The 21381-nt window shown below is 39.2% G+C and overlaps 1 long non-coding RNA gene across 2 annotated transcripts in view; it reads right to left on the bottom strand.

The window, feature by feature from the left end:
* Nucleotides 1-20531, bottom strand: part of LOC125180383 (uncharacterized) — a 64480-nt gene extending 43949 nt beyond the window's left edge. The window contains exon 1 of one of the 2 annotated variants that reach the window (XR_010827668.1): nucleotides 18933-20531. This is a non-coding gene — a long non-coding RNA (uncharacterized lncRNA). The remainder of the gene's footprint in view (nucleotides 1-18932) is intronic. The other variant, XR_010827667.1, reaches the window with a different exon arrangement.
* Between the last annotated feature and the right edge of the window lie 850 nt (nucleotides 20532-21381).

Here is a 21381-nt window from a genome sequence, read left to right as displayed (position 1 = left end):
GCAGCATCTTTTTCCACAGGAAATACTACTTTGCTTCAAGCCCCATTAACTTCACTATGGTGATTTCAATATAAAAATAAGTAAATAAAGATATTACCATCTAATGCTGTATACTGGATGACTGTATTTTGTGGCTCCAAACCAGAAAAAAATGTACATTCAAACAACATCTTGACCTCACTCGTAAGCGTAAATATAAGTATCCTCAATGAGCATTTTTACAGATAAATTTTTGATTTTTACCACGAGAAGCCCCACAACTAACCCCCCCAAGAAAGAAACACTATTCTAGAGAAAACACAGCTAAAAGAACTGCATAAATTACGTGTCACCAATGCTAAGCAGAAAACACTACAAATAACTCACTATATTTCTACATAAATGTTTATTCATTCATTTATTTATTTATTTTGTGAATCATAGAAAGCTTCCATTTTCCTTTATTTTCCACAAACGCAAAACCAAACAGTTCCACAAAGGAAACCAAGAACGTGCCAAAAATCTATTCCAAAATTTAATGTTACAATAGGCAGCAATTTTTTCTGTATAACCTACCTTGAAAGCCAAAGTAATCTTATATACTAGTATTAAATTTTGAATATTCCCTCTACATACAACATGTGAAATACTGTCTTTAAGCTGCTGTCTTATACCAATTATAGACTGTTTGCTGCAATGATGTTTTTGTTGTTGTTTCTTCAGCAGCCTTCTGCCCACAAGTTCACACTGAAAAAAAAAAAAAAGAAAAAAAAAACAACACACTACAGACTGTTGTCCTAAGAGTGTTTTCTCCAGAATTTCAGTACTCTGAGGTAAATATCAGATAGCATTCAAACCTGAAACAATGATGTTTTAATATTCAGCAAGTACTGAAAAACATTACTTAAAAAACACATTTTGTTAAAATTCTCACTTCTGTACTTTTTTGATCTATAAATAATTCATTTCCAGATAATAATCACGGAAACTGTACCTATATTACTATCATCCATTGTGTTCTGGATTACTCTTCATGATTTCTAAGAAATATCTGTAATTTTCTTTCTCAAAAGTCTTAGCTAATGAGTTGGCTTTCTGAATGAAAGCATGTAAAACGTTGCCTTACACTTTTAATTTTCTAATTAAAATATTACTATATCAACCCGCAATCCTTAAAAAAAAAAAAAAAAAAGAAACCCTGAATGACTTCAGAAGCTTTACAAAGTTATTGGAGATTGTAACCTGTCAAAAATATTTATGAAATTTTTGGATTAGTTATTGGATCGGATTGTCCTTTAGTTTGACCAGTAATTAACGTAAGGTACCAAGAGTCTCTCTGGTCTTAGCCTGCCAAAAGTCCAATTAAGACTTCAGTCAGGATAGAAAGGGTATTCTGTGTAAAACTGGAGAAAACTGTTTTTACAGTGTCTGACCATGCTCATGTATAAAGGAAGTTCCATATATTACCTCAGCTCATTAGTGAAAACATAACCTGTGAACTGTATTATGGCGCAGATGAACTTTACTGCACCAAATTTCATGTCTCAATAGCAAAACGTTCTCATGTGTTTCCAAATAGTTATTTAATTTTTCAAGAAGACAGATGTTTCCATTGTTCTTCTCACTTGGTTATTGTACAAGCCACATAATCCAGTCTCCACTATCTCACTCTTAGATTCTGAAAGAGATTAAGCAGATGATGTACTGAGTTAAACGTAAGCACCATATTCTTTGCTGCTGCTCCGTGATCTTCCTTCACTCATTTTTGGTTATTATTGGATTACTAGTATGATGTTTTGGCACCTGGATGGCACCAAATTATCCACTGACATCACACATTGCCCCAGAAAAAGTGGGATATTCCATTGTCTGTGTTTTTCCATTGTTACGTACACTGTTCAAAATTCAGCAGCATCTGTCCTTGTAAATGATCTGTCACTTCTGATATGGCTGTCCATTCACGTGGTAGGCCTCCGCTATTTGCATTGCTTTGGTAAAAGGACACATGAAGCACTCAGGTCTCAGCAGTTCACTTATGCTTTAACCCAAAACAAAAGAATACGATGGTGATAATCATAAGCTACTACCTACTATGGGTACTTCATGCTAGGAAAACAGAACCCAAAGTAAATATTGCAAAACACATTGTGATCTGTCATTTTTTATGTGCTATAGAAGCTTATAGATTTTTGCAGATGCCTGGCATAGTGAAGGTTATCTTCTGCATTTACTGGGTCATAAAACACGGTTAAATTTCAGTGTCTGAGGCAATAAGTAAATAAATAAATAATCTGCTACACACTAAGGACAGATTAAAAACATGTAAGGCTTTGTCACTGAGAGCTGGCTAAGTGTACTGTGTGATATTTTGATAGATAAATACAGGAAAAAAAAAACAACAACAACAACAAACACCTTCTAGAGCCATTTTTTCCTAGCTTTATTATATGAAGTTAAAACATGAGCTTTAGAAGTAATTAAATATTTGTGTAATATTAGAAAAAAGCTCTTCAATCAAATTTTTTATAGATTGAAAATATTAAATGTATATTTATTTTTTAAAGAGATCATATTTTACATTGGTTATAATCTATTCAAAAGCATGTTTTTAAAATAAAGTTATTTCCTTTTGCTGGCTTGCTACTGAAATAATTTACCAGTCTATATTAGTATATATTAGGACTAAAGACACTGTATTATCGTCTTCTGCAATACTTTACAAACAACAGGTTAGGTTTTCTCACAGCAGAGTCAAACATAAATTGTGGAAGAGACAATAAAATAATTAATAATACAGAACTAACAGGTAGCGTTACCAGATAATTGCACTTTACTAAAAGCAACGAAGTGCTGCATATACAAAATTTATAGGTGTACTGTTGCTGTAGTTATATGTCTGTCTAATCTAATGCAGTTTACATAGATTTTTTTTAAATTGCATCTGAGGACACTCATAAAAATCTGAACAGCCAGAAACGAATTGTAAAGCTGTGTATAGAAAATCTTTGTAATCCACACTAACATGGCAGCAAAGATCCTGAAAACAATAGAAACTAGTTATTACTGTTTTGTTTGCTTGTTTTTTGTTTGTTGCTTTATTTTGTTTTTAATTTTCATATAGAAGCTCTTCTCTAACTGCAATATGAAGAATTTCTATATTTCTACATAAACAGTCTCATTGGTATCCTGTCACTGATTTACAAACTCTTGTTCTGCTGCTTTTCTCCTACAAACAGACCCTTTATCAGAAAACACATTAGAATCATCTAGTTATTGCCACTAAGGACGGATAAACAGCAAAAGCAAGACAGGAAGGACCTTTAAAAATAACTCATTTCTGTCTCTCCTATCTTTTCTGACACTCACCTGTAATTCCAAAGGTTCATTTTGCCACTGTAGTGGGTTTATGTGGCAAGGTTTTGGTAGCAGGGGGCCATAGGGGTGGCTTCTGTGAGAAGAATCTAGAAGCTGCCCCATGTTTGGTGACGGCCCCACTGCTGACCAGAGCTGAGCCAATAAGTGATGTTGTTTTGCACCTCTGTGAGAACATATTTAAGACGGGGAAAAAAACATGCTGTGCTACACACAGCAGCTGGGAGAGTGAGAGGAGTGAGGAACAGCCTTGCAGGCGCCAAGGTCAGTGAAGAAGAAGGGGGAGAGGTGCTCCAGGCACCAGAGCAGAAGTCCCCTGCGGTCTGTGGTGAGGACCATGGTGAAGCAGGCTGTCCCCCTGCAGCCCATGGAGTACCACGGTGGAGCAGGGTTCCACGCTGCAGCCCGTGGAGGAGACCACGGTGGGAGCAGGTGGACCTGCACCGACGGAGACTGCAGCCTGTGGAAGACCCCTGCCGGAGCAGATTGCGGGCTGGAGCTGTAGCCCGTGGAGAGGAGACCACGCAGGAGCAGGTGACCTGGCAGGTACTGCTGCCCATGGGGGATCCAGGTTGGAGCAGTTTGCTCCTGAGGGATGGACCCCGTGGTATGGACCCATATCTGGAGCAGTTCTTGAAGAGCTGCTGCCTGTGGGCAGCCCACGTCGGATCAGTTCGGCAAGGACTGCATCCCATGGGAGGGACCCCACAGCACAGGGGACAAGAGTGACCAGGAAGGAGCGGCGGAGAAGAAGCGCTATAGACTGACCATAACCCCCCATTCCCCCATTCCCCTGCACTGCTCAGGGAGAGGAGGTGGAAGAGGGTGGATGGGAGGAAGGTGCTTTTGGTTTCTTTCCTTTGTTTCTCGCTTCTCTAGCTTGTTAGTAATAGGCAACAAATCTTACTATCTCCCCATGCTGAGTTTGTTTTGCCCGTCACGATAATTACTGTGTGATCTCCTCGTCCTTATCTCAACCCTTGAGCCCTTTGCATTGTATTTTCTCCCCGTTCCTCTTTGAGGAGGGGGACTGAGAGCGGTTGTGGTGGAGCTCGGCCGCCCACCCAAGTCAAACCACCACAGTCACTAAGCTATACAGGCCCTACTCTGGACTTATACAATGCTATAAAACCAAGCTAAGCAATGTTGAGGACATAGTAGCCAAGAAAGACTAGATCTTCTTGACACTGAACCCTATTTCTTGCTCCAAAACATAGAGCAGGATGGATAAATTGAGATCTAGTAATCTAAAATGAACAATGTACAACTTAGCGTCAGTATTTTCTGGTACCTTTTAACCATAAAAAATATTTTTCTTCTCCATATTCTGTTCATCTTACTACTAGTTTCCAAAAACTCACCCTGAAAGGCAGTGCCTAACTTAAAATTAAAATCCCATAGCAAATCTAGACATAAAATATTGGAAATAACACCTTGATTTTTACAACCCAACATTTTCCATTTTGATAATCTAAAGAAATGAGATGTGTTGATCTTTTCTGGAGCTCAGAAGAATGAGGACTACCTAATGTAAAAGCATAGTTATTATTTGAAGGTCAAGAATATATGTGTATTGTTAGAGCGTGCTTCCTATTTTCCAAACAAAAAAACTCTTGTTCATTTCAACTTTTGTTATTGTGGTCCTTAGAATTGGGTTATATGTGAAAACTTCTCTTCTGTGAGGTAAGTTTCTTTTAGGATTACAACTACCTTAGGGCATTTCTCAGAAGACATACAGATCTTGACAGTAAAATATGCTGGAGGCCCATTCCTTACCATAATTTAGCACTGGAATTTTAGCAGTGACAGGACCACCATAAGGAAATATCAGAAAAAGAATCGGAGCAAGGATGTGGTCTACACACAAATATACTGACAAAAATAAAATATATTTATATGACAAAGATCTGTCATAAGTTATATTCCCTTTCCTTTACAACTTAGTACGTAAAATCATACGTAACACATCAGAGAAGCTCCAAGAAATCTTTCTTATCTCAGTACCTTATTGAACTACATTGTGTTGTGCCTTACAGCACATTTCAGTTCAGGGAGAAGAATGCTACACCAGATAAATATATTTAATACTTGATTGATTGATTTATTAAGGTAAGAACTACAGATCAGAGATTTAACACATACCTGTGTTAATATTTTCCCCTACTTATTTAGCAGGGAGTGTTTCTCTGTTTAGAGGTGTTAAATACTTTACCAAGTGCCCTTATTCACTGCAGTTTTATGCATTACTAAAGGGAATGAAACACTGCCTGCCTTATGGTTTTATTCAGAAATTTAAACAGTATAAATAAAACAGTGTTTTATTGTTTTTACGATGGATAGACTATGTGTAGAGCCAAATCCAGTCTACTGGTTGCTAGCAAATTTGATGCCCATCTACAAGAAGGGCCAGAAGGAAGATCCTGGAAACTACAGGCCTGTCAGTCTGACCTCGGTGCAGCGGAAGCTCATCAAGCAGATTGAATGCCATCACACAGTACTTACAGAACAACCAGGTGATCAGGCCCAGTCAGCATGGGTTTATTAAAGGCAGGTCCTGCTTGATGAACCTGATACCCTTCTATGAGGGTGTCACGCACTCAGGGGATGATGGAAAGGCTGTGGATGTCACCTACTTAGATGTCAGTAGGGAATTGACACCATTTCCCACAGCATCCTCCTGAAGAAGCTGGCTGCTCCAGGCTTTGGTGGGTGTATGCTTGGTTGGATTAAAAACTGTCTCTGTGACTGGGCCCAAAGAGTCGTGGTGAACGGAGTTAAATTCACGGGGAGGCCAGTCACTAGTGGTGTCCCCCCAGGGCTCAGTACTGGAGCCACTTCTCTTCAATACCTTTATCAGTGGTCTGGAAGAGGGAATTGAGTGCACCCTCAGTAAGTTTGCAGAAGACATCAAGTTAGGTGCGAGTGTTGATCTGCTCTAGGGTAGGAGGGCTGTGCAGAGGGATATGGATAATCTGGACCAATTGGGCTGAGGCCAACTGTATGAAGTTCAACAAGGCTGAGTGCTGGGTCCTGCAACTGGGGGACAACAACCTCCCAACCTCTAACCTAAATGCTGCAGGCTTGTAGAGTGGATGAAAAGCTACCTGGTAGAAAGGGACCCAAGGTTTTGATCAATAGCTGGTCAAATATGAGCTAGCTGTATGTACAGGTGGCCAAGAAGGCCAACAGCATCCTGGCTTGTATCAGAAACAGTGTGGCCAGCAGGACTATGGAAGCGATTGTCCCTCTGTACTTGGCTCTGCTGAGGCCAGACCTCGAGTACTGTGTTAAGTTTTGGGCCCCTCACTACAAGAAGGACATCAGGGTGCTGAAGTTTTTCCAGAGAAGGGCAATGAAGTTGGTGAAGGGTCTAGAAGAAGACCCTTTACGATGTGATTGATACCATAATAGCATCATTTTTCTTTGGATAACTTTCTAAAATATTGACAAAACTTTTTTTTTTTTTTTAATATTCCTGAGAAGTAGTTGGTTTTCTATAGTTTTATTTTCAATTGTTTGAAGTAGACACTTCTATTAATTCATTTCTTTCATGCTATTGCATTATATATGTTCTTCTTCATTTTATTTATTTATAAAACAGTTATTTACAAAGCCATTTTAGGGATAGTATTTTAGTTTCAAATATTCCAACAAATTTTCCTATTGGATACTGAAAGATAAGAACATGCTATTTGGTTTTACTAAAATATTTGAAAGATAGAAAAGTGAATGAAATTCAGGAAGAAACTTTCTTTATCATGTTCTCCTCCTTCTTTCCCCAGATCCAAGAGTGAAGTGATGACCCTGATACCCAGTTAAATCTTTATGCATTTTATAGTAGCTTTATACAGTGGTCTTCAGCATGTGATGTAAAAGTTTCCAACTTTATGTAAGTTAATTTAATGCTACATAGTATATATTAATATAATTTTTTGTTAAAGCCAATCCAAGCATTATTACATTTACTATCTGTCATCATAAATGGATCACATGTCACTGTCCGTAACTGATTTTAAATAAATTGCTTTCCATGTAAGGTTTCATTAAGTAGGTTTAATTGTCTTCGTTAGCCAAGTCAATCTGAAATATCTAACAATGAAGAAATGATTAAACCTTGAAATATTCACAATAAAAACGTAATTAATGTGTCAATTAAACTTTAGTAATGCTAAGTAAATGTTTAATTATCTCCTGCAACTATGAAGATCTACTAGATTGAAATATTTCATGCTAAATTAAGGGAAGAAGATTAGAATATGTAACTAAACAGTGCACTAAGTAACATAAGCAGTTTAAATGTCTTCTTAATTAGAAACAAGTGTAAGTGACTGAAAATCAACAAGATATGACAAAAGAATCTGCAGCACTTTGACAATTACTAGAGAAATTTCAGATTGACATGCTATTCAAACAATAATGTTTTCTTTTTTTTAAAGATCTAGTTGCTCAATTTTCAGTCATAAAAAAAAATAAACACAAGACTGGAAATAAATAGTGCATTAAGAATTTACAAAACATCTCATATAAGATGACACCTCAGGAAAAGAACCCTTGTCCTGTTTAAGACAGCTGAAGATTCACATGGGAAAATCGGAAGAGAAAATATATATATATCACACAACAAAATTTAGGAAGGAAAAATGCTAATTATGGAACACCCGTAGGAATCAATGCAGAGGAGTGAATACAACAGTTCACACAGGGCTTCTACTGGTCTTCTAGGAGGACTTCAGTAGTTCATGGCAATCAGCCTTAATCATAGTTATTGCTACATCCTCAGGTTTGAGTAGATTGCTGTTTCTGCTCCAAGGCATTGCAACTTCTTGATGGATCTGTGTTAACACACCTTTATTGTCTTCATGCTGGTCTTCTTTGGTGAGCTCTAGCACTCATATTCCTAATCCTGGCTTTTCTGCAACCATTTTACAAATAAGGCACTCGGAACATTCTCTATAAGCTGTACAGAGTTTTTCCCCATGATGACAGCAAATAGTTTGTGGTCCACTTTCCCCCAGCTATGCTGATGTTTTCTGCCATCACAATTCCCTCCACACTTGCTTTGCTAAGTACCTCCTGAGTCTGAGTTTTGTATGCCCTGCCAGAAGACAAGACTTTGGATTTGTCAGCAGGGGAAGGGAGATTGTAGGACAGGTGCAGCTGTGTTGACAGCCAGAGCTATGGTGGCTATGTGGGGCTGTGGGCAGTGAGAAACTTTGGAAGCCACTGAGTACCAGGGCTCTAGCTGGGTGTCAGCAGCTAGCAATACCTCTACCTCTGGAACCACGACTGTTTCTACAACTACACTTTCTTAAGAAAGTTCTGTGGTTTATCCTGAAATGGAATAAAGCTTACATCTTAGAGGAGAAGAGCTGAGGTTCCCAGGTGCTTTGTGGCAGGGTGCCCTGACAGGTAGTTCTCAGAAGCATGGGAATGCAGTGGAGGGTGTTTCTGATTGGGAGAACTTTCTGGGAGGAGAAGTGGGAAATAAGGAACTGAGATGTGTTCAGCTGAAAAATGGAAGATATGGAACAGAAAGGACAGAATGCCAGTACAGGGAGACACAGACATCTTCAGCATCCTGTCGTTTCCCTACTGGATTGTCCCTTTGTGCTCTTAATGCATTCCTGCAAATCTCTCTTTCCATTTTTTATTTCTAAAATAGCCAAACTACAGGTGAAGATGATACCTTAAAACAAATCAAATCAAAAACAAACAAACAACAAAAAAAAATCCACCTTACCAAGACAGTTTTGGTTAACAATAGTATATTTAATTGTAGGAATATCATCATAATTATTTCTGAGTTGTTCTGTTACTACTAGTAGGAGGTGAAATTTTTATTTTTTAAAGTGCTTAATTTGACTTTCATCAGCTTTATTAAGTATGCACAGAGTTTTTAGATTAATGGTAAAATTGAGTTACATTAAACTAATCCCCTCAATAAATCAGAGGTTACTAACATTTGCAATACTAAGTTCAGGTTTTATGTGCTAATTTACTGATTGCAGTTTTAAGATGCAAAAGATTTATTGATAACTCTTTTGTGAGTTTATCCTAGTACGTAAGGTACTAGAGGATGAAAAATAGGGTAACTCTGGTCGCTAAAGTGTGAAACTATAGATCAAAAACTACCTTAAGTATTCTAATGGAAGACAAAAGAAGCATAGGGAGCAGAAATAATGTGAAAAGGAAGGACTGGAAATATCCCCTTGCAAAATTGTATTTATCTATTTATTTTCTGGTAGTGAAAGGTTTCGTAGCATAACAAGATCTGTGCTTTTCTAAAAGTCAGCATATTGTTGCCTTTTGCTGTGGTAAAACATGTTCCAAGGTCCTGTCCACTGCTAACTTCCAGATGAATTTCAAATTGCTAACATTGGTAACATCATTCTTGATTCTTAACTATAAGAATGTTAACGACAGATGGAAAAATAAAAATAAAAAATAAAAAGGGGAAAACTGATCATTAAAAGGGGAAAAGCAGAGAAAGTACAATTTAGATAGGATTAGGTAATGTAACCACATTCTTAATTTATACTTTATTTTCCTTCAACCAAGAGCAAGCCAAAGAATCTGGGAGAGTATCACTGACAGTCTGAGAATAATAGTCTTATAACAAGATCATTCAGAGCCATTTGTATATGATGAGAGAGTTCGTAAGACAGCACAGCCAACAAGAAGCCACAAAAAAAAAAGAAAAAAAAAAAGTTGTAGATCAGGAACACTGTGTACATACTGTGGGCCTTACATAGATGTTTCATAAAGAGGTAAAATACATTGGGCATCAAATACCTGCAACATAATTTTATTAGTGTGAACATTGAATAGACCATGTTAATAACTTGGAATAGAGTAACAGAAATAATCTGATATCAAAACCAAAAGACTAAGATTTAAATAATTTGCAGGAAGCTCTTCCATGCTTTTATGGTTATCCTGGTCAAATGGTTAAAGAAATGAGGTCATATCTGAGTATTCTAAAGACTTCTACTAGCACATTATTCAACAAAAACAAACACAAGAAACAGGTTTTGGATTACTCTAAATCATACTATATTAAAACCATGAAGATTCTCTTCTTTCCTACACCAATTTTCCATACAGTCAAATCTGTAAGATTTTAAGAATAAAAGAATAAGAATAAGATTTTAAGAATAAAAGAATTTAAGAATAAATTAGGAATCCTGTTACCTACTTCTGTTAGTGAATGACGTGCCTTTTTGTAATGTTTAGGTTTTTGGTATCTTTTTAATATGAATATGCAATGTCCTCTCTTGCATTTCAGCAATTTCACATCCTTTTCTATAAGAGGGCACAGTCTTTTAATGTTTGACATTTAGTTTACAGTATAAATGAGCAGCCCTAGAGTGACAAGGTTGATACAAAATGCTTATGTGATTACTCAGCTCAAGCATTTTAGAAGTGTACATTAGGCAGCTGTCAGACATCCATTTTTGAAAATAAATCAGACAAAAATCATGTTTGATAAGTAACACAAGAGAAGTGAAAATTTTGCTTCTAATCCATTAGTTAGTGACAGACCAGATTTCCTGTGATTCATTTAATCTTCCATCTGCCATTGTGAGTCATACTGGTTAAATTGGATGAACACTACAATACTTTGAAAATTGCTTGCATTCTTGAGAAAACTGAGCTTCATTCTTTGGTCATGACAGATCTTGTCAGAGATCTAGCCTGGCTCCTCAGAGATACTTAAATAACTACCTCTCTCCCACACAAATTAAAATTATTAGGAACTAATAGAGAATTATGTGCAATTCTGAAAATCCAGACCTATGCCTCTGTATGTTTCTTCTTTCATTTGTAAAATAGGCAAAAGAAGGAAGCTAGACAAATTATCAGCTAGCAGTAAAGCTTTGATTGTTCCTGTCAACTGTGTCAAAAGGCTCCAACCAAAAACAATTTGTTTTCAGGTTAACAGGAAAGAAGTTGAGCAGACACCTACTAATCTATTGAGGACACCAATGGGCTCATTATGTTCCTTGAAAGACAGGTGCTGACCAGAAATACTCAGCTTATTTTATATGAGGATTTTGGATCAAACCTGAAACCTCAAACTCTGAAAAAGGCATTTAGATATTTTTTATTTTATTTTCCCCAGTTTCCAGGTAAGAATTCAAGTTAGTGGCAACATGGGTGCTGATCATTAAGAATATCCTGCTGACATGATTCCACAGAGCATCAAAGTGCAATAGAACTGATGCTACAATAGTGGAAAATAGCTAGGTTTTAATTGGAAGCAGTGCTGTTTTTAAAAGAGTAGCATTTTGCCCTTTCTCTCTCCTCACAATAAACTTTTTTTTTTTTTAAATGAGTGAAAAAAACTCTCATAGATGAATTATTTATGGTTTTTCTGTCTTAATTTTACAACTTATTTTCATAGTATTTAAATGTGTAAAAAGCATCTTGATGTTGTCATATTTGATTACAAAGAACAATTTCATGAGTTGCAATGCTTATCATTGAGGTATATTCAACAAACTTTTTTTTTTCCCTCTTTTTATTTTTTTTTTTAATAAGGAATCGATCTGAGAGATGAGAGATGCGTTTTAGATTTTCTCTCTGTGACAAACACTCTGTAGCCAATAACTTAGGCTCAGGAGAGGATCTCAGGATTACTACTAAATGAAGTAGTAATTTATTCACGATTGCAATGGCGGGCGCCCCACAAGCAGGAGAGCGCCCCTACTAGTTCCATAACACAGTTCATATACATTTTTTTTTTTTTTCTCTCGAGGGCCGGGACCCTCCCCTGTTTCCCTATGGACTGGGTAATCCAAGTTCACAATCTAGCTGGTGCTTCACAGACAATACATGGCTTTCAGTTGCCGGCCTGTTACAAGTCAAATTTCTTTTGACTTTTATACTCTTTGAGGTGGTAATGTTTCTTAACACAGTGATTTCCGCCTAATTGCTCTAAGGATTCTGGTTGTCTTCATTTTACAAGGTAGTCTGCTAAGCTTTCTTATCACTGCAAGCATATCTCAATACCACATTCCTTCCCTCTAAACAATGTAACTCTGCAAAAACATTTTTATTCCCACAGTTCCTCACTTTTCTTCTTTATAAATTGTTGATTTTTGCAAAACTTTTCTCTAAGATCTAATTTAGTAGATATCTTCCTCTTCTTCACTTTCTTTGCTTTCCATCTCCTCTAATATCATCCTCTTATCTGAGTAAGGTGGTGGCTCCATGGTCATTTGTTTCAATAGTGCAGTTTCAATTAACCACTGTACTAGTCGTCTTACACAGGGGATAGTGCAACAGCCAATGGCTGTCAAAACTCCTGCTACTACGATCAAGGATGTAAATATGGACACTACCATCCCTTTCCGTTTACCAAACCAAGATTCCAGCCGTTGGTGGTGGAAGTGTCTGTTCCTACGTTTTATGCCAATTCACTGGCAAGGGTGGTAAGCCCTTGCAATGCTCTAGTTACTGTGCCATCTGGGGCAGTATTGTTGGGTATAAAAGTGCAACAACGGTTGCCCAGTATCACACAAACACACCTCCTTTCTCCGCAAACATCATATCTAATGTTATTCTGTTTTCCCAAGCCATTTTGCTGGTGGCATCTAGTTGTTCAGCGATTCCTCTTATCGCATCCCTTGTATAATTTATGAATCTCTGCGGATTATAATAAATACAATTAATCCAATCCACATTCTTATTGGTTGTTACCCACCAGAACAGTGACTCAAATCCTGCAGCAATTTGATTCCTGGCTTTATGTTCATCAGGAACTCCTCTAGGCACCCCAATAGAATCTATGTATACTCTATCATAGAATGATACTCCTAAGCTTCTTTTACTTCTTCTGGATACATGTGATATTTCTCTTTCAAATGCCAGGGTGAAGGGTATAGATAATTGAACAAGTACACAAGTGCTTCCCCAGTTAGATGGTAGGGTGGACCATAAGATCTTCCCTCCACAGTACCACCAGAGATCTGCCCTGGGGATCTCAAGTCTTGAGCAGTTTCCCATCAAGTCCTTGGTAGCATTCAAGGTCCTCGGCACAAGGCAAATTCTCCCAGATGCCGGTAGCACTCACACCCTGCCGTGAGAGGCAAACTGTATGGTTACCTATAGCTGTAGAGAATGCAGGGGGAACCCTGACATTGCTATCGCGCAAGGAAGGGAACAGCAAAGAGAGAGACTTACAGGCCTCATTTCCCCAGGCAGTCTTTTCTTCGTACAATGCAATCATACATCGCATCCCCTGGGAATCCTTTGTCCACCCCAATGGGAAGGACACTATCTGGGCAATCGGTCATCCTGAGGCACAAGCATAGCAATCACTATGGTTGAGACCCTGGACAGTATATTTGACCCATTCTATCCAGGCATTCACATCCCCATACCCTGTTTCAATCTCAAATGTTTGAACTGTCGCATTTCAAAGAGGGCCTCCTGTTTTCTCTCCTGTTTTCTCCTTGAGTTTCTCCCTTTCTCTGATGGAAATAGAGGATCGTTTCCATACAGCTATTCTCAATCTGGCTGTTGGGTCTCTACCAGTTATTTGTTCTCTCTGCTCAATTGTCGTTGGGCATTTAAATCTCCACAAGCTAACACGTCACAAGCATCAAACATGATGGATTGTGGTACATAACCCTCTGTCACAGTTGTAATGGGTAAAGCCTTGTTAGTTCATTAAATATTGCTGATGGGATGGTTTTCAACGGTTAAGTGCTTATACCCCCAATATCCTGTTGAAGGAAAAAAACAAGTATAGGAATTTCCTGTTAAGTTAACAATTGCAGTAGAAACCAGCTCCAAAAAAGGGCAAAATGGCATTCCCCCTTGCATGAGAACACACATAGCAGCAGCAAAGTCACGACCCCAACGCAGAGGAAGACGACGATCTTCATCCCCACGACCACCAGAGGACTGACGAAGACCCCCTAGCAACAGGCCTCGCAGTCGTAAGAAGACACCAGGATGTGCCACTAAACCCGGAACTACTAGGCTATAAATCAAGACTCTGGCGGGCTTAGGTGCGCGCCGTTGGCGGAGCAGGAGACTCCCCGGCCGCCCAGCGCTGTTTTACTTATCGCTGCTTGCTGAATTGCTCAAATAAATAGAAATTCGATCTACCTTACCCACGATGTGTCGGGAATGATTTCTACCAAAACTAATTTATAACAACAGTCACCCATATTTTGACGGGGTATCCCATCTTACAATTATCTGGTCATGCCTTTTCCAAGTTGCCAGTTGACCAAGGCCTTCTCTGAGGCCTACAATCAGTAGAAATAAAATTAATAGTTGATTTTTCCCTGTCATTATTTTTAACCCTTAGGTTTCCAAATAATTATCAATACAAAGAATAAGATATATATACTACTAGAACAAAACCCCCTTGGGAGCACTTCAATTCGCTATAGGCCAGTCCTTTCTCTCATTCACAAGCCACGCTCATTAGTTACCTGTGAAAATAAAAGGTTAGTTTACAATCGTAAGCTTTTATCCCGCTCAGAGTCCACTATGAGATTTTTCTCTTCGATTTCAACTTCCAACAAGTCTTCTGTAGGAACAGCTTCCCAGGTACCAGGGTCGACAAATGCCTGCACTCAAGTATAGTGAGTACAACCTTTTTCTGCAGTTCTTACAGCTGTTTCAGTGGTTAGTAATGGTCCTTCCCATTCAGGCCAGAGTTTTGATTCTTTCCAGGTCCGAATCAGGACCCGATTTCCTGGTTGATGGTGGTGGGGGTTTGAGCCAACAACCCACGGGTCTTGAGAGATGACAAAGAAGAGAACAACCCCAGAATACAGTTCTTAAGAAAACTCTCTTGTTTCGAATTGTGGTATCTCATCCCTTCTGCCCAGATAGGGTAATGCGAACAGCATCTCATACAATGAAATTCCTATATCGTTTCTTGGTGCTGTTTGAACCTGTAGGAGTGCTAAAGGTAAGCATTTTACCCAAGGAAGTTGGGTTTCTAACACTAATTTAGTTAATTGCTTCTTTAATGTCTGCTTCATTCGCTCTACCTTCCCAGAAGAGGAGAGGTGCCAGGGGGTGTGAAAATCCCATTCAGTCTCTAAGGTCTGCATTAACCCTTGCTGTACTTGTGAAGTGAAATGACTTAATCAATGTTTTCAGCTATCCCATATCTAGGGACTATTTGCTCCAGTGATACCTTAGCCACCGTGCTCGCAGAGGCAGATACTGAGGGGAAAGCTTACACCCATCCAGTCACGTGGTCAATTAGGACAAACAAGTACTTAAGTCTCCCCGCTTTAGGTAACTCAGTAAAATCTACCTGTATACTTTGGAAAGGTCGAATCCCTGGCTCCCGTCCTCCTCTAGGTGGGTTACGAATGACCTTTTTATTTACCTTTTGACATATGGTACATCCTCTGCATATTTGCTTCAATAAAGTGTATATTCTTACACAGACATACTTTCTTAGCACAACATCACACATTGCTTGCACCTCCCAATGACTCTCTTGATGTAAAACAGTTAATATTTGCCTCATTGGTGCTTTACTCAGCATTTCTCTCCCATCAGGAAGTATCCATTTTCCCTCAGACTTTGTGGCTTCTGATTCCTTAAAAAAATATATATATATCTTTCTCTTAAAACTTTTTAGTTCTTTCTTAGTTTTCAACAATTCCCTGAATCCTCTCTGGATTTATTCTTTGTTTTCCCTCAGACATTAGATGCCTTAAATACCTGACTTCTCTTTCTACATATTGTAATTTATTTTTCAATACTCCCAAGCCCTGCTTTCCCAGAAAGTTGAATAGCTTGTTAGTAGCTTCCTTCACAACTGTTTTCTCCTGTCCTGACAATAAAAGATCATCCACATATTTGTAACAGTAATACCTCTTTGGGAGGTTGGAATTGCTCCAAAATCTGTTCTAGAACTTGCCCCAAATAAATTGATGGCCCTGTAAACCCCTGAGGTAAAACTGGCCATCTGTATTGTTGCTTCCACTCCCATTTCAGGGTCTTTCCAGTCAGAGGTGAATACATCTTTGCTCTCAGGGCCTGAGAGCACTCCATTAATAACACTGTTATTCCAGTCTAACAATTTACTATTTGAATGCCCAATTTCATCATCAAATCCCTTCCCAACAAGTTAGTCCCTGCCTTGGGTACATACAATAATTGCCCAGTGATAATTTTATCCCCTAGTCTCAGCTTGGTATCCCCCAAAAGTGGCACTGTTGTCCCAGCCCCTTCTACCCCCATCACTTTTTAGGGTTTCATTAGTTAATTTAATCCCTGATACTTTACAGGCCAGTAATGACCTAGCTGCCCCAGTGTATTGGTTTCGATGGCAAGGTTCGGGTTGGGGGGTGCAGTGGCAGCCCCCCTGAGAAAAATCCAGAAGCCTCCCCGTGGCAGATAAGGGACAATTTCAGCTGGCCCCAAGGGGGCCCACCACTGCCCAGAGCCAAGCCATGAGCAACACAGTCCGTGCCTCTGTGAGAGCACATCCACGAAAACAAACAAACAAACGAACAAACAAAAACCTGCTGCTCAACAGCAGCTGGGAGACTGAGGAGTGAGAAACCTGCCCGCAGACACCAAAGTCAGCACAGAAGGAGGGGGAGGAGGCACTCCAGGCACCAGAGCTGAAGCCCCCCTGTGGAGAGGCCCCTGGTGAGAAGGCTTGGGAATACTTGGGAAACCGACCAAAGACCACAGCAAATATACCAAAACTTCTAGACTGTTACTTAGATAATGCCTACATCCTCTTTCCCTGCTCATTCATCTTCAAACAGCTCTGTCAAACACTACATACCACACCTTTAACACCTTCAATAACCCTTTTTAACACTTCTTTCTGTCTTTCTCCAGCCTGTACTTTCACCAAAGTCTCAGTCATTGGCCAGCTTAATTCCATACCTTTCTCCATCCACGATGCTGAAACAACATATCAGTATAACATATTTCATCCCATTTTCCTTCTCTCCTCCTTCTTCCACTCCGGATATTCCTACCTGAAGTGGCCAGCCTGGCCACACTTAAAACATCCCATCAAAGCCTGTCCCTGCTAGGATTCAGGCCGCAACACAGGCAGCCTTCCTTGCCTGCCATTCCTTCATCTCTCCGCCTCTCCTTTCCATCCTGGTCCCTACTCCCTTTCTTCCTCTTTCTTCAACCCGCTGCCTGACTACCTGCTACACTGTCAATACCATTAGTTTCGCTCTCTGCTTTTCCTTCTCATCTCCCCTCTGAACATACACCTCCAGGGCCTCCCTTAGGCGGGCCCCCCAATGACTGTTCACTACATCCCCCCACCTTCTGGAGCTTTTTCTGTGTATCTTGCCAGGCTTTAATCACAAAATGAACTTTCAAGAGCCCCCAAGACACTGGGTCCCCGGGACCCATCCCCGAGCACTCCCCCACCCCGACCCCAAATCTCCCACATGACCCCTCTGCTGAGCACTATCACCACTCCAGCCAGGATCGGCAGGTGGGCACCCCTGCTCTGCAGGTATTACCCCCTGTCCCAAAGGATGAGCTCCTTCCCATTCTTGTATAGCAGCTCTCCTCCTGATCATTCCCATTTCTTCCCCTGTAAACAACATACTTAGTATAGACATCATTTCCCCCCAAGAGTTTAAGTTAGGTCCTAGGAACTGGTCTAATTGTTCAGCTAACCTGATGGGGTCCTCAATTAAAGACTTCATCTCCTTCTTAAAACCCCTAACACCTCTCTGCCGGTAAGGAGGGGGGGGAGTTCACCTAAGAGGATACACAGTTAGTCTTAGTACTGTTAGTATCAGGGAAGGCAGAATTCTCAGTACCTCTTCTACCTTGTTCTAATTCTTGCCAGAGCCTAGAGTACGCTCTTCTCTAAGGACAGTGTTAATTGCAGTCCCTGTCTCCCTTCCTGGAGCGACTGCTGCTGCCACCGGTGCAATATTAAGATTAGAGGGAGCATAACTTGGCTCCTTCTCCGAAAAAGGAATCATATTGTTTACACATATATTTAAAGCCTGAATTTTCATCAGACCCGTATTTTGGCCGAAATACTGCTGTTTCCTTAATTGGTTCTTTTGTCCAGACTGATACACAATATTTAACTTTTTTTTTTTTTTTTTTTTTTTTTTATCATCTCTTCTAATTTTGAGATTCTTTTTTCAATTTCTTATAATTCTTCAGGAAGAACTTTCGGTGGGCACTCCCCAGGGATATTTCCCTGTCCCCTGGAACTCATATTTCCCATTTTTCCTAGCCCTTGTCAGTGTGCTGCTACAGAAATTTCCCTCCTGCAGGGTACCACACACTAACGTTCCGATTCTGGAAAATGGGGGTGTACTCCCAAGCACTTCCCCGTGCAAGGGCTTACCACACTCCAAATTTCCCGAGACTCTTCCTTTCTCTCCCTTATCTCACACTTCGTCCGTCTCCGGCCGCACCCCTCGCGGAGCTGCGGAACCGCGGATCAGGACCCCACACTCGCTTCGTACAAAAGTACGTCTCAATCACACGTCACACAGAGTCTCACCCGACCCCCAAGGCAATACTTAATATTTCTTACTTTGGTCTGTGCACAGAGTTAGCGGATCAATACTCAAACCCGGAGTGCCTACCTTCTTCCCTTCCCCACTACTTCATGAATCCTGCCTCTTTAATCAGTCTCGAGCCCTCTGTCAGCTCTCCGCAGAACCGCCACCGTCGATGCACAGGACCGCTGAAATCAGCGGGGCATGCCTTCCTGCTGCTGCGGCGGTGGGGCTCCCCGGTAGGTGACTGGCTCCCGGATGAGCCCCCAGACTGTGAGAAACTCCGTAGCCAATAACTTAGGCTCAGGCGAGGATCTCAGTGAAGTAGTAATTTATTCGCGATCGCAATGGCGGGCGCCCCGCAAGCAGGAGAGCGCCCCTACTAGTTCCATAACACAGTTTGTTTTTGTTTTTTTTTTTGTTTGTTTGTTTTTTTTGTTTGGCCGGGACCCTCCCCTGTTCCCCTATTGTCTGGGTAATCCAGGTTCACAATCTATCCGGTGCTTCACAGACAATACATGGCTTTCAGTTGCCGGCCTGTTATAAGTCAAATTTCATTTGACTTTTATACTCTTTGAGGTGGTAATGTTTCTTACACAGTGATTTCCGCCTAATTGCTCTAAGGATTCTGGTTGTCTGCATTCTACAAGGTAGTCTGCTAAACTTTCTTATCACTGCAAGCCTATCTCAATACCATATTCCTTCCCTCTAAACAATGTAACTTTGCAAAAACAACATTTTTATTCCCACACTCTCCATTTCTCCATTTTTTAGAAATGTCATCCATAAATGAAATATTGATTTTATTTTTTTTTAATAAAGTTAGGAAAACTTTACCATATCAAATGTGAAGACTCGGCTATGTTTTAGAAAAATGAATAGACTAAAGAATCTACCTCAGCAGAATAGAAATTTGTTCTGTATTTCTGAAAAATAAATGCTACCTCATTAAATTTTTGTCCTATCGTTCAAGGTTCTCAGAACTGTAGTGAAAACTGAAGAAGCTCATGCACACCCCTGAACAGTATGGCAGTTAAGCCATGTATTTGTCAAGGGAGTTCACAATGGTGGACAAATGGTATTTGTTGTATAGAAACAAATGTCTTCACATGATCCAGTTACCACCAAATATTTTAAGGTGGTCCCTGTCTCCCATGATGTATCTGTCTCCTGACTACATTTTAATCAAGCTTGGAAGGGCTGAACTGAAAGGTTAAACATTTAGTTATTTAAGTTCCTTTTTATTATTTTACAATCCTAACCAGGATTGGGAAAAGCTCTCACAGAAAACACTTTCGCTTTACTTCGCTTTACTTCATGTTCTGTAAAAAATATATCTATAAAACCCAAGTTTTTATTCTCTGTGTTTGTTGCTGTTTCACACTTTCACACATCATTTCACAGTACTTCACACCTCATTTAGTCTCTCATGTCTTCCTGTCTTAGCTCCGGAAGATATTTCCACTGATTGTTTAGTTATAAAAGTTATAAAAAGTTATAAAAGAAAGTATTTTCAGATGCTGGAAAAAAAAATACAACAAACAAACAAAAAGCAAACAACAAAAAAAACCCCTGCATTTTAAAGTGCTCTTTGAAGAAAAATGACTGAACTACATTTCACCAACATTCCATGCACATTTTAAGAAATTTAAAAAATAATTTCCTTACTTAAAAAGAAACTTTCATAATTAAGATTCTGATGCACTAAAATATATATTTTGAAGTTAAAAAATGAAAGTAGTTTGATCAGATCTGTAGTAGCACTTCAGAAATTACTGCCTAAGAACCTTACAGTTCGAGACTGTAGGAATCTTTCCTCAGTTCATATTTTAATGCATTGAGAAAATGTTCATGCAACTGCACAAATGCATGTTTAACCACATGCCTTGTAATAATTATTGCAGTGGACATAACCACATGCAATTACATTGTATGTAATGTAATAATTACAGCATGTGCTTATGACAAACATTTTTCAGGTGCTGATAAACGCACATTTTTGCTTTGCAGTTTTACTTTCATATTTACCACTTACAGTGTAATTTTGTGCCGGAAACATTAATTTGGAAGATAAATTGAGTTGTAAAGATTCAAGCTCCTCTATCATACCAATGAGCTGAAAATACTCACACTGCTCCTTAGTGAATCACTGAAAGCAAAACTGAATCCTGTTATAGAAATAGGGACAAGTAGTTAGGGATAAGCTACACCTTTGTATGTTTTTGTGAAATCTGTTTGGGTATATGTGAAAAGTGTTGACTTCTGGAAATATCTTTTTAAAAAAACTACATCCTTCCATCATCTTGCTAGGTTATTTCAGTGTAAAATATGTACATTAAAAAAAAAAAAAAGGCTTACAAAGAATCTCTATGCAATATCTGAAATATATGGTGCAAGATTTTTAGTTATTTCTAATAGTCATATGGCCAAGAAAATCCCCTTGAACCCTCACTTTTTCCAGTTATTTTTAAGTGCATTTTTATGCTTTAATAAATGCTGTATGATGAAATGTATGTATGAAGTATGCTGAATAGTG

The sequence above is a fragment of the Anser cygnoides genome, chromosome Z, assembly GCF_040182565.1.
Source record: "Anser cygnoides isolate HZ-2024a breed goose chromosome Z, Taihu_goose_T2T_genome, whole genome shotgun sequence".
In the NCBI taxonomy this organism is placed as follows: domain Eukaryota; kingdom Metazoa; phylum Chordata; class Aves; order Anseriformes; family Anatidae; genus Anser; species Anser cygnoides.
The sequence above is the reverse complement of the archived record's forward strand: the minus strand, read 5'-3'. Positions and strand labels throughout refer to the sequence as shown.